Source organism: Lycium barbarum, chromosome 9 (assembly GCF_019175385.1).
Source record: "Lycium barbarum isolate Lr01 chromosome 9, ASM1917538v2, whole genome shotgun sequence".
In the NCBI taxonomy this organism is placed as follows: Eukaryota; Viridiplantae; Streptophyta; class Magnoliopsida; order Solanales; family Solanaceae; genus Lycium; species Lycium barbarum.
Genome location: NC_083345.1, coordinates 105,597,903 through 105,608,765, shown reverse-complemented (window position 1 = coordinate 105,608,765; position 10,863 = coordinate 105,597,903). Strand labels below are relative to the sequence as shown.

The 10,863-nt window shown below is 35.8% G+C and overlaps 1 non-coding gene across 1 annotated transcript; it reads right to left on the bottom strand.

Annotated features, from left to right (window-relative positions):
• Nucleotides 1-8,643: 8,643 nt before the first annotated feature.
• Nucleotides 8,644-8,749, bottom strand: LOC132612441 (small nucleolar RNA R71). Its single transcript, XR_009571801.1, has one exon. It is a non-coding gene; the product is annotated as a small nucleolar RNA R71 (small nucleolar RNA).
• Between the last annotated feature and the right edge of the window lie 2,114 nt (nt 8,750-10,863).

The window sequence follows — 10,863 nt, the reverse complement described above, 5'->3', positions numbered from 1 at the left end:
TTATTTTTGTCATTTTATCTTAAAAGCAAGTTTTTAAAGCACTTTTTTATTTTACTCAAATACTACAAAAGTGATTAAAAACTATTTTGGCTTAAGAGCACCTAAAATAAGCCAATCCAAACAGGCTCTAAGTCCTAAAATCTCAATGCGTGAACTATTAACGTGGTTGACATTCAGTGAAGTAAACAGTGACTAACACGTGTAATTTCAATGAAAAACATTGACAGGTTTATTTCTAAAAAACTAAAGAAATACAACTAAAGTCCTCCTCACCAGGTCTTTTTCTTTGGGTTGTAAATCTTACAACATTTTTGTACTCTTTGTTTTTCTTTCCTATCCTAGATGAATCTTAGAGGCAGAAAAGGGCCAAACTAATTAAGTTTATATTGCGTTAATGACAATGTTTAAATTTGAAGTGTTAAATCAGTTTTCAAATGCCAAAAGGTTTATAAAGAGATTAAGAGCCCGTTTGGATTGGCTTATAAGTTGGCTTATAAGCTGTTTTCAGCTTTTTTGAGTGTTTGGCTGGCCAGCTTAAAGTCATTTTATGCTTAAAATAAGCTCAAAAAAATAATTGGACCCATTTGACTTAGTTTATCTAAAGCAGCTTATAAGCTGAAAACAGCTTATAAGCTGAAAACAGCTTATAAGCCAAAAAAAATAAGTTGGACTACCCAACTTATTTTTTTCAGCTTATAAGCTGCAAACAGCTTTAAGCTGTAAGCCAATCCAAACGGGCTCTAAAAGCAACTTGGTGTTGCGTATTTTCAAGATAAATTCTCAGACTCAATATCTTGGGCCTCAAGCCCAACTGACTTTATATGTACACAGCATAATAGAGGTCCAAACATCTCAAGGATAACATGGTTGATTGGGCAATTTGCACGATTGCTGTTATTCGGGGTGTTAATTTTTGTCCCTCATCCATAATTTTTACCTTCACTAAAACTTCTTGGTTCCTGGTTCGAACCCCCGCTCAATTAAAAATTTTAAAAAAAAATTGCAAGGTAGAGTTTTGCCTTCAGGCATAAGGACTCTGCCTTCAAGCTTGGCAAACTCTACCTTAAGGCAGAGTTTTGCCTTCACGCATAAGGCAAAACTACGTTAAGGTAGAGGTTTGCATTAAGGAGATTTTTTTTTTACTCAGTTGGAATTTTGCATAATTCTGTCTTAAGGCCTAACTTTTAACCGAATAGGCCTAACTTTGCTACGAAACTCTACATTGCGAATTTTTCTTTTTTACTGAGCCAGGGTTTGAACCCCAAACCTCATGTATTAGGAAAAGGGAAAAAATTAAAGACCAGTGCATTTGAAGGGCAATCCGCACAAAAAAGTGTGGTTGATTTCACAAGTTGATTTGAACCCAACACATATTAGATTGCAAAAGACAACGGACAATTTGCACGATTGCCCATATACAGGAGTGATCTTTAATTTTTGCCCCTCAAATTGATGGTCTTTAAATTTTGCCCTTCGCTAAAAACCTCTTGGTTCCGGGTTTGAACCCCTGCTCAGTCAAAAATTTTAAAAAATCGCAAGGTAGAGTTTAGCTTGCAAAACTCTAACTTCAGGCAGAGTTTCAAACTTTACCTTAAGACAGAGTTTGATTGCAAAAGATTTATTTATTCACCAAATTGATCCAAACTATGCCCGTGCGCACGGGACCTAACATGATTAATTTGGTTACTCACTTTAGTTAGTCTTTCTGGTTTGTATATTTTGCAAAGGATACCGCGATTCTCCTTAGTGAATCTCCATATTTTGTTTCTTTTCCTCTTATTTTTCCTCTTAATTTCTCAATTGTTGTTAAAATATGTCTTATTTTGGTTATGTCCGCCTCTTTTTATATTTAGTAAGTTGACAATTCAAATATCCTACATGTCAAGTTTATAATCACAAGATTCAAAAGTCTATCTTTATTTCTTAAACTCCGTGTCTAGTCAAACTTAAACACTTAAATTGAGATAGAGGGAGTATATGGCAAATGAAGGAAATGAAAAGACAATTGAGACACTGCGTTACATCTAATTAGCAAAGAAATTTGTAGAATAAACTCACCAAAATTAATAGCAAAACTCTAATTTAAACAGGAAAAATTAAAAGAAAATTTCAAATTCAGAGTACCAACTATATGAACCACCACCAAGCAGCTCAGAGAAAAATCAGATCGAGCCAGTGAAGACCGGAGAAGTAGAAGAAAGGTTGAGAGACCACCGGAATAGTGAAGAAGAAAGGCATTACTCACTTTAGTTAGTCTTTATGGTTTGTATATTTTACAAAGGATACCGCGATTCTCCTTAGTGAGTCTCCATATTTTGTTTCTTTTCCTCTTATTTTTCCCCTTAATTTCTCAGTTGTTATAATTTGTCTTATTTTGGTTATGTCCACCTCTTTTTATATTTAGTAAGTTGACAATTCAAATATCCTATATGTCAAGTTTATAATCACAAGATTTAAAGGATATTTTATTATATTATATACATTTTTTATTTAAAACCACAAGATTCAAAAGTCTATCTTTATTTCTTAAATTCCATGTCTAGTCAAACTTAAACACTTAAATTGAGATAGAGGGACTATATGCCAAATGAAGGAAATGAAAGGACAATTGAGACACTACAGACACGTGGGGGACTTAAAACGTAAACACACAAGAGGTAGAATTAATGTTAAACTTCTGAAATGTACACATGTTAGTCCCTGCTTAGAGTACAGAGTCATGTGCTTTCTATATTAGAGTAATAAAATGAAGTGTAGAAGTAAAGAAATATGATAACATAAAAGTAGAATACACGTGTATAGAGAATAGGTGGAAAACCAAGTAGTAGTACTTGTTAAATGAAGTGGACCCAGAACTGGAAAAAAAGGAAAGAAACCAAGTACAATTGAAATAAGTTCAAATTTAATGTACAACTCAGACATCTTTTTGTACAACTTATTGTTGTTGTGTTCATCCCTCTTGGACACTTATATATATATTAGAAAAGTTATTGACTTTAATTTATGTGGAAATGATTGTTAAATTTGTTTCAAGTTTTCTTTTTCCTATGAAATTTATCATAGACAAGTAAAAAGGTTATCGTAACATTCCCTTCTACCTTAGTACATGCTTAAATATTATTGTCACGCCCCGAACCATAGCCTGGGCGTAACACGACACACAATGCCTGACTGCATGTGACCGAGCGAATCACATGGCTTGCTGACTCAACATAGACATGTACTGATGCAGAATAAACCATAATCATGCATAAGTTAAGTAAAGCGTGGGACCGTAAATCATAAGTTTGAAAATATCATAATTTCATAATGTGGAATAGTCTGAATAAACATAATAATAATAAGCCAAAATGGCTAGACGACTCTGAACTATCTGACATAACATGACTGACTAGTCTATATAACCTCTGATATGAATCTGACTATTAAACTGTTTACCGGGACAAGGCTCCCGGCATACATTAACTCCATAAAGAAAATAACATAAATAAAGCTAAACCCCGAATAGAACGGGGCTCACCAAAAGCTAATACGTGCTGAGTCCCGAGGTGATGATCCGTCGTCCTGTAAATTTGCATTATGAAATGCAGGCCCCCAGGCAAATAAAGGGGACGTCAGTACATTTGAATTGTACTGGTATGTAAAGCAACTGAATGAAGTAAAGTATGGCACATGAAGTAATAGAACTGAAATTGAAACTGTAAGCTGAATCATGAACATGAATATCATCTGACATAAATATATAAGTATAACATGAGTAAAATATTCTAAGTCTGTAAAGATATCTGTGGGAGAGAATTAGTATAACCGACATGTAACCACCACGTAAGCACGTGGCGTCTTGTCTCTGCCCGACCAGCTAAGCCATTTAGTACCTTACCGGGTTACAGGACATGACCATGAACATGAATGGATTCAATAACCACAATGAGTAAACATGAAAGTATTGTCCTAACTGGGCGAAGCGATCCTTATGCTACGCTGGCATATGTAGTTTCAGGTTGTTTGAGCCTTCTCGGTAATCTGTACTACTCCCAAAACATGAACATGGATATAGTTGGCGTAGTAGCCCATGAATTATATAATTTGCTTGTAAACATGTTTCTTGCTTGTATTACAATATGAATATAATATATAATATGACTTGTATGAAAACGTAGAGACATGTAGGAGTTTCAAGAAAAATAAGCATAATGGTTGATATCTTGCATGTAAGAACCCATAGAATGCAAAGTATGGGTTTTCATGGATTACAAACAGATTCGCAATAACCAAAAGGGAATATTAAGAACACAATAATGAAGTAATCATACAAACATGGTATATCGTGATACATGAACTTAGGGTTATCATGAACATTGCTAAAACCCTAATTTTGGTAAACATTCGTATAATCATGGACAAACGTAGCGTGAGGAAAAACAATGATGTTCCCACACGTAGATAGAAACTCTACATACCTGTTAATGCTCCAAAACTTGTAATAGAATTCCAAAAGATTAAACCTTGAGCCTTGAGATGGGTTTTCTTGAAAACCCCAGGTTAGGAACAATGATTTCCTTATTAGATTATGTGAATATATGCTAGAATTGACTTGGAATGGCTTACCTTATTGTTTTGGATTGATGGGAGAAGAAAACCTTCGTGCTAGGGCTTGGTAGTATGAAAAAACAGAATAAAAAGGCTGAATTGGGGTATTTATACTTAAATGAGTCGGGGCATTGTACAGTCCATATATGTTATACGGTTCGTATAAACTGACCGTATTTAACAATGATTGAAATTCCAGGAACTAAAATTTTCCAAAAGAGTTTCATGAACTTAATATGAGGTTTGTATAACATTATATGCTCCGTATTAAAGCATTTCAAAAACTTGGCAGGAACTGGAACTTTCCACCTAACAAATACGGGTTGAAAGTATATGCCGTATAATAATATACGGTTCGTGTATCTGGTCGTAAAAATGGAACTTTGCTGAATTGAGACGAATTTAATTCCAACATTTCCCGTCTTATTTTCTAAGTCCCAAATCATGAACATTGCTTAGTTTAATGGTACGAGGTGTTACAATTATATTTAAAAAAAAAATTCACATATAATTAAAAAAATATAGTTAAGCTCTCTGAATAATACTCCCGGCGCCCCATTTTATATGAACGTGTTTGACTAGGCACAGAGTTTAGGAAATGAACGAAGACTTTTGAAGCTTGTGGTTTAAAACAAACAATGAAAATTTGTGTGGCTCGAAAGTTGAATTGTTAGTATATAGAGAAAGGTGATTATTTTTTGAACTGACTAAAAAGGAAATAGTGTTGTATAAATTGGGACGGAGGGAGTAATAATACTAAATAATTCCAAACAAGCGTGATTTTTTCACAGTTTTGGATATTGGTATGTTTTGCAAAAGATGAGATAATCAATGTTTTATATAATTTTGGACAAATGATTAGTTAAACGTATACTAAAATTACATCGTTTAAGAAATTACAATATAGATATCTTAAATAAATTAATTAAATTGAGAAAAAAAAATCGTTTTTCTTAACATGCATTTTTTAAGGACAAGGAAAAACTAAAGTAAGAAAAATAAATAATTTCATTAACTTTCCAATTCCTTTCGTCCTTTCAAAACTTTAATTATTTTAATTTTAAATTCTATTTTTGCTTATAAGTTAACTTCATTGATGTTATCATACAACAATTTGTAGCATTAAATATTTTTGATATAACTTGAATACCGTAATTATTTTTTTCTTCCAAAAAATAAGTTAACCAATATAAGTTTAATTGAGAAAAAATAATTAAATTAATCCAACATCTAGGTAAAACTCAATTTGAATCATTAAGGACTTTAATCTAAAAAAAGTTCAGTAAAATAAAAAGGAGAAGAGCTTTGGTGCATGCACTTGTTTGAAAATAAAAAGGAAGTCTAAATATATTCTAGGAAAAATATTGCTTTTTAACTTACAAAACTTTTTATATGATTTTTAATATTTTAGAAACATTGAGAAATTATTGAACTACCTTTACAACTGATATAATACTATTACAAAAACAAAACAAAAAGCCCGAGTAGCATAAAGACACATAAAAAAATTAAAAATTAATTTAAATATAGTTTGGGCCTGGACTTAACACGGGCCAAAAGCCACTAGTCTTGTAAGATAACTTGAAGATTTCTAACAAGAATGTCATTAACTTAGAAGTTGAATTAAATTGTTTGATTCAAATTCCAAGACCATCTGAACATATATTTTGTAAGGAATAACTACTCTACCATCTTACAAAATTAGTCAAATTATAAAGATGATTCATTAATCGAATTAATGGCATAATTAAGTGCATGTTTAAAATCATTCTGAAAGAATTAGTACAATATATCAAAAGATGAAGCAAGAACAATAAAGAGATAAAGAGAGACAAGAGAAGAGAGTTTTATTATTCATCCAAGTGTGGTCAAGTCTGTACAATATGAATTCATATGCCTCTATTTATAGTGGTGCATAGAGGCATATAAAAATGTAGCTATAAATATGACATTCAACATATGAGAATGTGGGGAAGATCATGGGTGAAGTGGGAGACATTACATTAAACCTTCGAGATCACGGAGGAGGTGAAAATTTATTTCTAGAGTGGTGGACATCCACACTTATTATTTCATAACACTCCCCCTTGGATGTTGATGTGCCGCGGATTTGTGGCACATTCGACACTATGAATTTTGGTTGTTTTCAAGTAAGTCTGGTTCTTGTTAATATGTTTTTGTTGTGTTTTAGGAAAACAATGGCCCAAAAGCAAAAACAAAGAACAAAGGGAAAATTGGCAAAAAAATGAAGAATCGACGTTCCGTCGATCAGCCGACGGACCGTCCTTCGAAGCGTCGATAAGCTCGATTTTCCAGTGATGACAAAGTTGAAGACGACAAAGGACGGAGACATCGACGAAGCTTCGAACTGATCGACGCTTCGTCGTTTGTGTCGTCAATCAAGATCTGTCAACAAGAAGAGAGAAAGACGGAACACTCGACGGAGCGTCGAACTGGTCGACGGCACCGTCGAATGGATCACATTGCTGAAGATATAAAGGACGGAGGAATCAACGGATCGTCGAACGATCGACGGTCCGTCGATCTTGCTATCGGGGGCAATTTTGTCAGTCGCTGCTGTGAGTGTTTTGTAGCCTATTTAAAGAACATTTTAGGTTTTTTTAGCAGCAAATTTCATTTTTAACCACGTGAACAAAGTTCCATTGGTGGGTGAGCATTGAATACTCCCCTTTTGGAGCTTAGTGAAGACAACAAGATTCCATTTTTCATAATCTTTATCACACTTTGTAAGCTTTATGTCTCATTTATTGCTTACTACTTTTGAGACCATAATGTGTGAGTAGTTTTTATTTAATCAAAGTTGTGGACCCAAATGGTGGGTGCTATGTAATGGGTGTCTAACATTGTATATATATATATATAATGTGTTGTGATGTGTTTTATTATTTCTCGCATTCATTGTTCATTAGTGGTTGCAAACACTTGCTCATGCACAAACCCTAGTTTATTTGGAAAGATGAACTAGGGCGTGATTTGAAATAATATAACAAGGACTAGGGGCGCTAACTCTCGTTTAATGAACTCGCTTAGGGATAAGATGAGTTCTACTTGACATATTTAATCGATCTTATTTACAACTTTTCTGCATTTGGGAAAATCATGAAAAGAAATACTTTCTAACTACTGAAAAATATTAGAAAGTGCATTAGAGATTAAGTGCATACAAAACCCCGACCCATTAGAAATATATCATATTGATACCCATAACATAACATCTAATCATCGCGGGGACACAACTTTGGTTCTCCCAATCCAAACAAATTCCAAATACTTCAAAATAGCGAATACAAACTAAATCTCTTTTCAAACTATTCGGAATAGGATTAAAGCCTTTAAAGACTAGTATCGCATACAATTAGTACCCTTTTCTCTCCATATTCCCTGTGGGATTCGACCCCAACCTTTTTTGGGTTACTATATTTGACAACGTCCGCTTTACGCCCTTAATAGGTGTAATTTGAGCGTATCAAATTTTGGCGCCGTTGCCGGGGAATACGATTTTGAAATTACTGATTGTTGTGTACTCTTCTTTAAAAAATTTTCTATTCCATCACATCTTGTTTGCTATTGTGGTGAACCAGGTTAACATGCCAGGAAGACAGAATCAGAATCAAGGAAACCAAGGTGGACTCCAAGTGAACCCACCTGCACAAGAAGAGGATAAGGATGAGAATATATTTGCGGAATTCATCAATGAAGCTGATTATGCTTCTGTTGTGGTTCCTCCTAGGACTGGAAATGCTACTTTCAAAATTGATAGTTCTATCTATTAGCTGCTGAAAATTGAAGGTTATTTCCGAAATTCTTCGAAGGATTGTCCACTCCGACATTTGAAGAACTTCTTGCATGTGTGTGCTCAACAATCCCAAGGTGCTATTTCTGCTGATACACTTCGGTTACGGGTCTTTAAATATTCCTTGGCTGGACAAGCAAGGGAATGGTATGAAAAGCTCCCCAGCAATTCTATTCACACCTGGAGCGAGTTAGCCAATACATTTTTGAAGAAGTGGTTCCCACCAAGCAAAAAGACTGAGCTTCGGTATAAGATCTTTGAGTTCAAACAACTTCCGGGGGAACAATTATATTCGGCATGAGAGCGTTTCAAGTACTATCTAGCTCAATCTCCAACTCACGGGTTTCCGGATGCTATTCTCACCGAGAAGTTCTACAAGGGGTTAGATACAATGAATCAAATTGCTGTCAACACTGCAGCTGAGGGATGCTTTATGGACAAATCATTTGTTAGCATCACCAGGTTGCTCGATAAGCTCACCACCCATAATCAAGCTTGGCACTCAAGTGATAGTGAAATCTTGTCATATGGTAGTCCCTCTGTTTCCGCGGTGGCCAAAGAAAATCATGAGCGAGATCATGTTTTTGCTCAATTGCAAACCACCGTGGATCTGCTGTCAAAGAGGCTTGCGGAGAAAGAAACTAAAAGTGTGAATGTTGTCGAAGAGATTCCATCTCATGCTCCCGGAATGTACCAAGTCTAGGAGGAAACTTATCTAGAGGGGCAGCCACAACGTGAGGATGCTAATTATATCGATAACTTTCAAGGGGGTTATCAAAAGCAATGGAGACCCCAACAACAAAGAAATCAATATGGCCGAAATGAATATGGTGGTTCGGACAGGAGGGATTACAATAACAACAATTATGGTAATCGTAATTCCAATGCCTATGTTCTACCAAAGGGCCATTCTTCTAACTCTCAAAATTGGCGAGAAGGTCCTTCCAATGATCAAGAGACCTCTCGAATGGAATCTATGCTTGAAAAGATATTGGACAACCAACATAAGAGTGATAAGAAAATGGAAAATTTGACCGAAGTGGTAGGCTCTCACATTACTTCGATTCAAAAACTTAAGTCACAAATGCGAGATCTTTCTCGTGAGCAACATCCACCACAAAGAGTGGGCCTTCCTAGCGACACAATTCCGAACCCAAGGGGTAGTGGAGGTGATCAAATTGCCTCATGCAAAACTATTTCTACTAGAAGTGAAAAGATCCTTAATGCGGTGAATCAGAGAGTGGTTGAACCTATCATTGTCGAGCCGATTGTTGATGAGGTTATTGAGGAAGAAATTGAAGAAGAACTGGAGGCACCAATTGAAGTGCCTATTATTGTTGAGAAAGAGAAGGAGGCACACCCTATTGTTCTCAAGGGTGACGAGGAGCCAGGTGTTGAAAAAGCTACCGGTGGTAGCACCCAAAAGAGCAAGGTCACGGGGGCAATTAAACCCTTGACTTAAACATATAAATCTCCTCCCCCGCTCCCACAAATATTGATGAAAAGAACGGAGGATGTCAAGTACCAACGCTTCTACGACCAATTGAAAGGGTTGTCAATGAATATCCCATTTCTTAATGCATTCCAAGAAATGCCTGGATTTGCTAAATACTTGAAAGATTTGTTGACGAAGAAAAGATCAATAAAGCATGATACGGTGGGAGTCACCCATCGTGTGAGCGTTATTATTTCGTCATCAAAGGTTGAGAAGAAGGGAGATCCGGGGCTTTCACTATCCCTTGCACCATCGGTCATCATGATTTTGCTCGTGCTTTATGTGACAATGTGGCTAGTATTAATTTGATGCCACTACCCATCTACAAGCAAGCCGGTTTGGGAACACCTAGACCAACGAGCATGCATCTCCAAATGGCCGATAGAACCATCAAAAGACCGCTAGGGGTTGTTGATGACATCCTTGTTAGAGTGGGGAAATTCTTATTGCCGGTAAATTTTGTCATCCTTGATTGTGCGGTGGACAAAGAAGTCCCAATTATCTTGGGAAGGTCATTTCTTGCCACCGGGAGAGCTCTAATGGACTCGAAAAAGAATGAAATAAAATTCTGGGTCAATGATGAAGAGGTAACTTTCGAAGCTAGCAAGGGGTTAAAATTGCCTAGTGCTTATGAAAGCATTTCGGTCATTGATTCTTTCGATGTGGTAGACGAAGCGGTGGATCATAAGTTAGAGGATGAGCACTTTGACGAAACACTTTCGGCTATTTTGGTGAACTTTGAGGCGGATGACATGAAGGGGTATATTGAAACGGTTAATTCTCTTATTGGCCGGGGTTCGTACTCTTATGAGCCGAAGAAGTTATCTCTTGATCTTGATAAAAGAACCACTCCCCCGGCTAAGCCTTCGATTATTGAGCCTCCAAAACTTGAGCTCAAGCTACTTCCCTCTCATTTGAAGTATGCTTTTCTTGGCCCATATAATACTTTACCGGTTATTCTCTC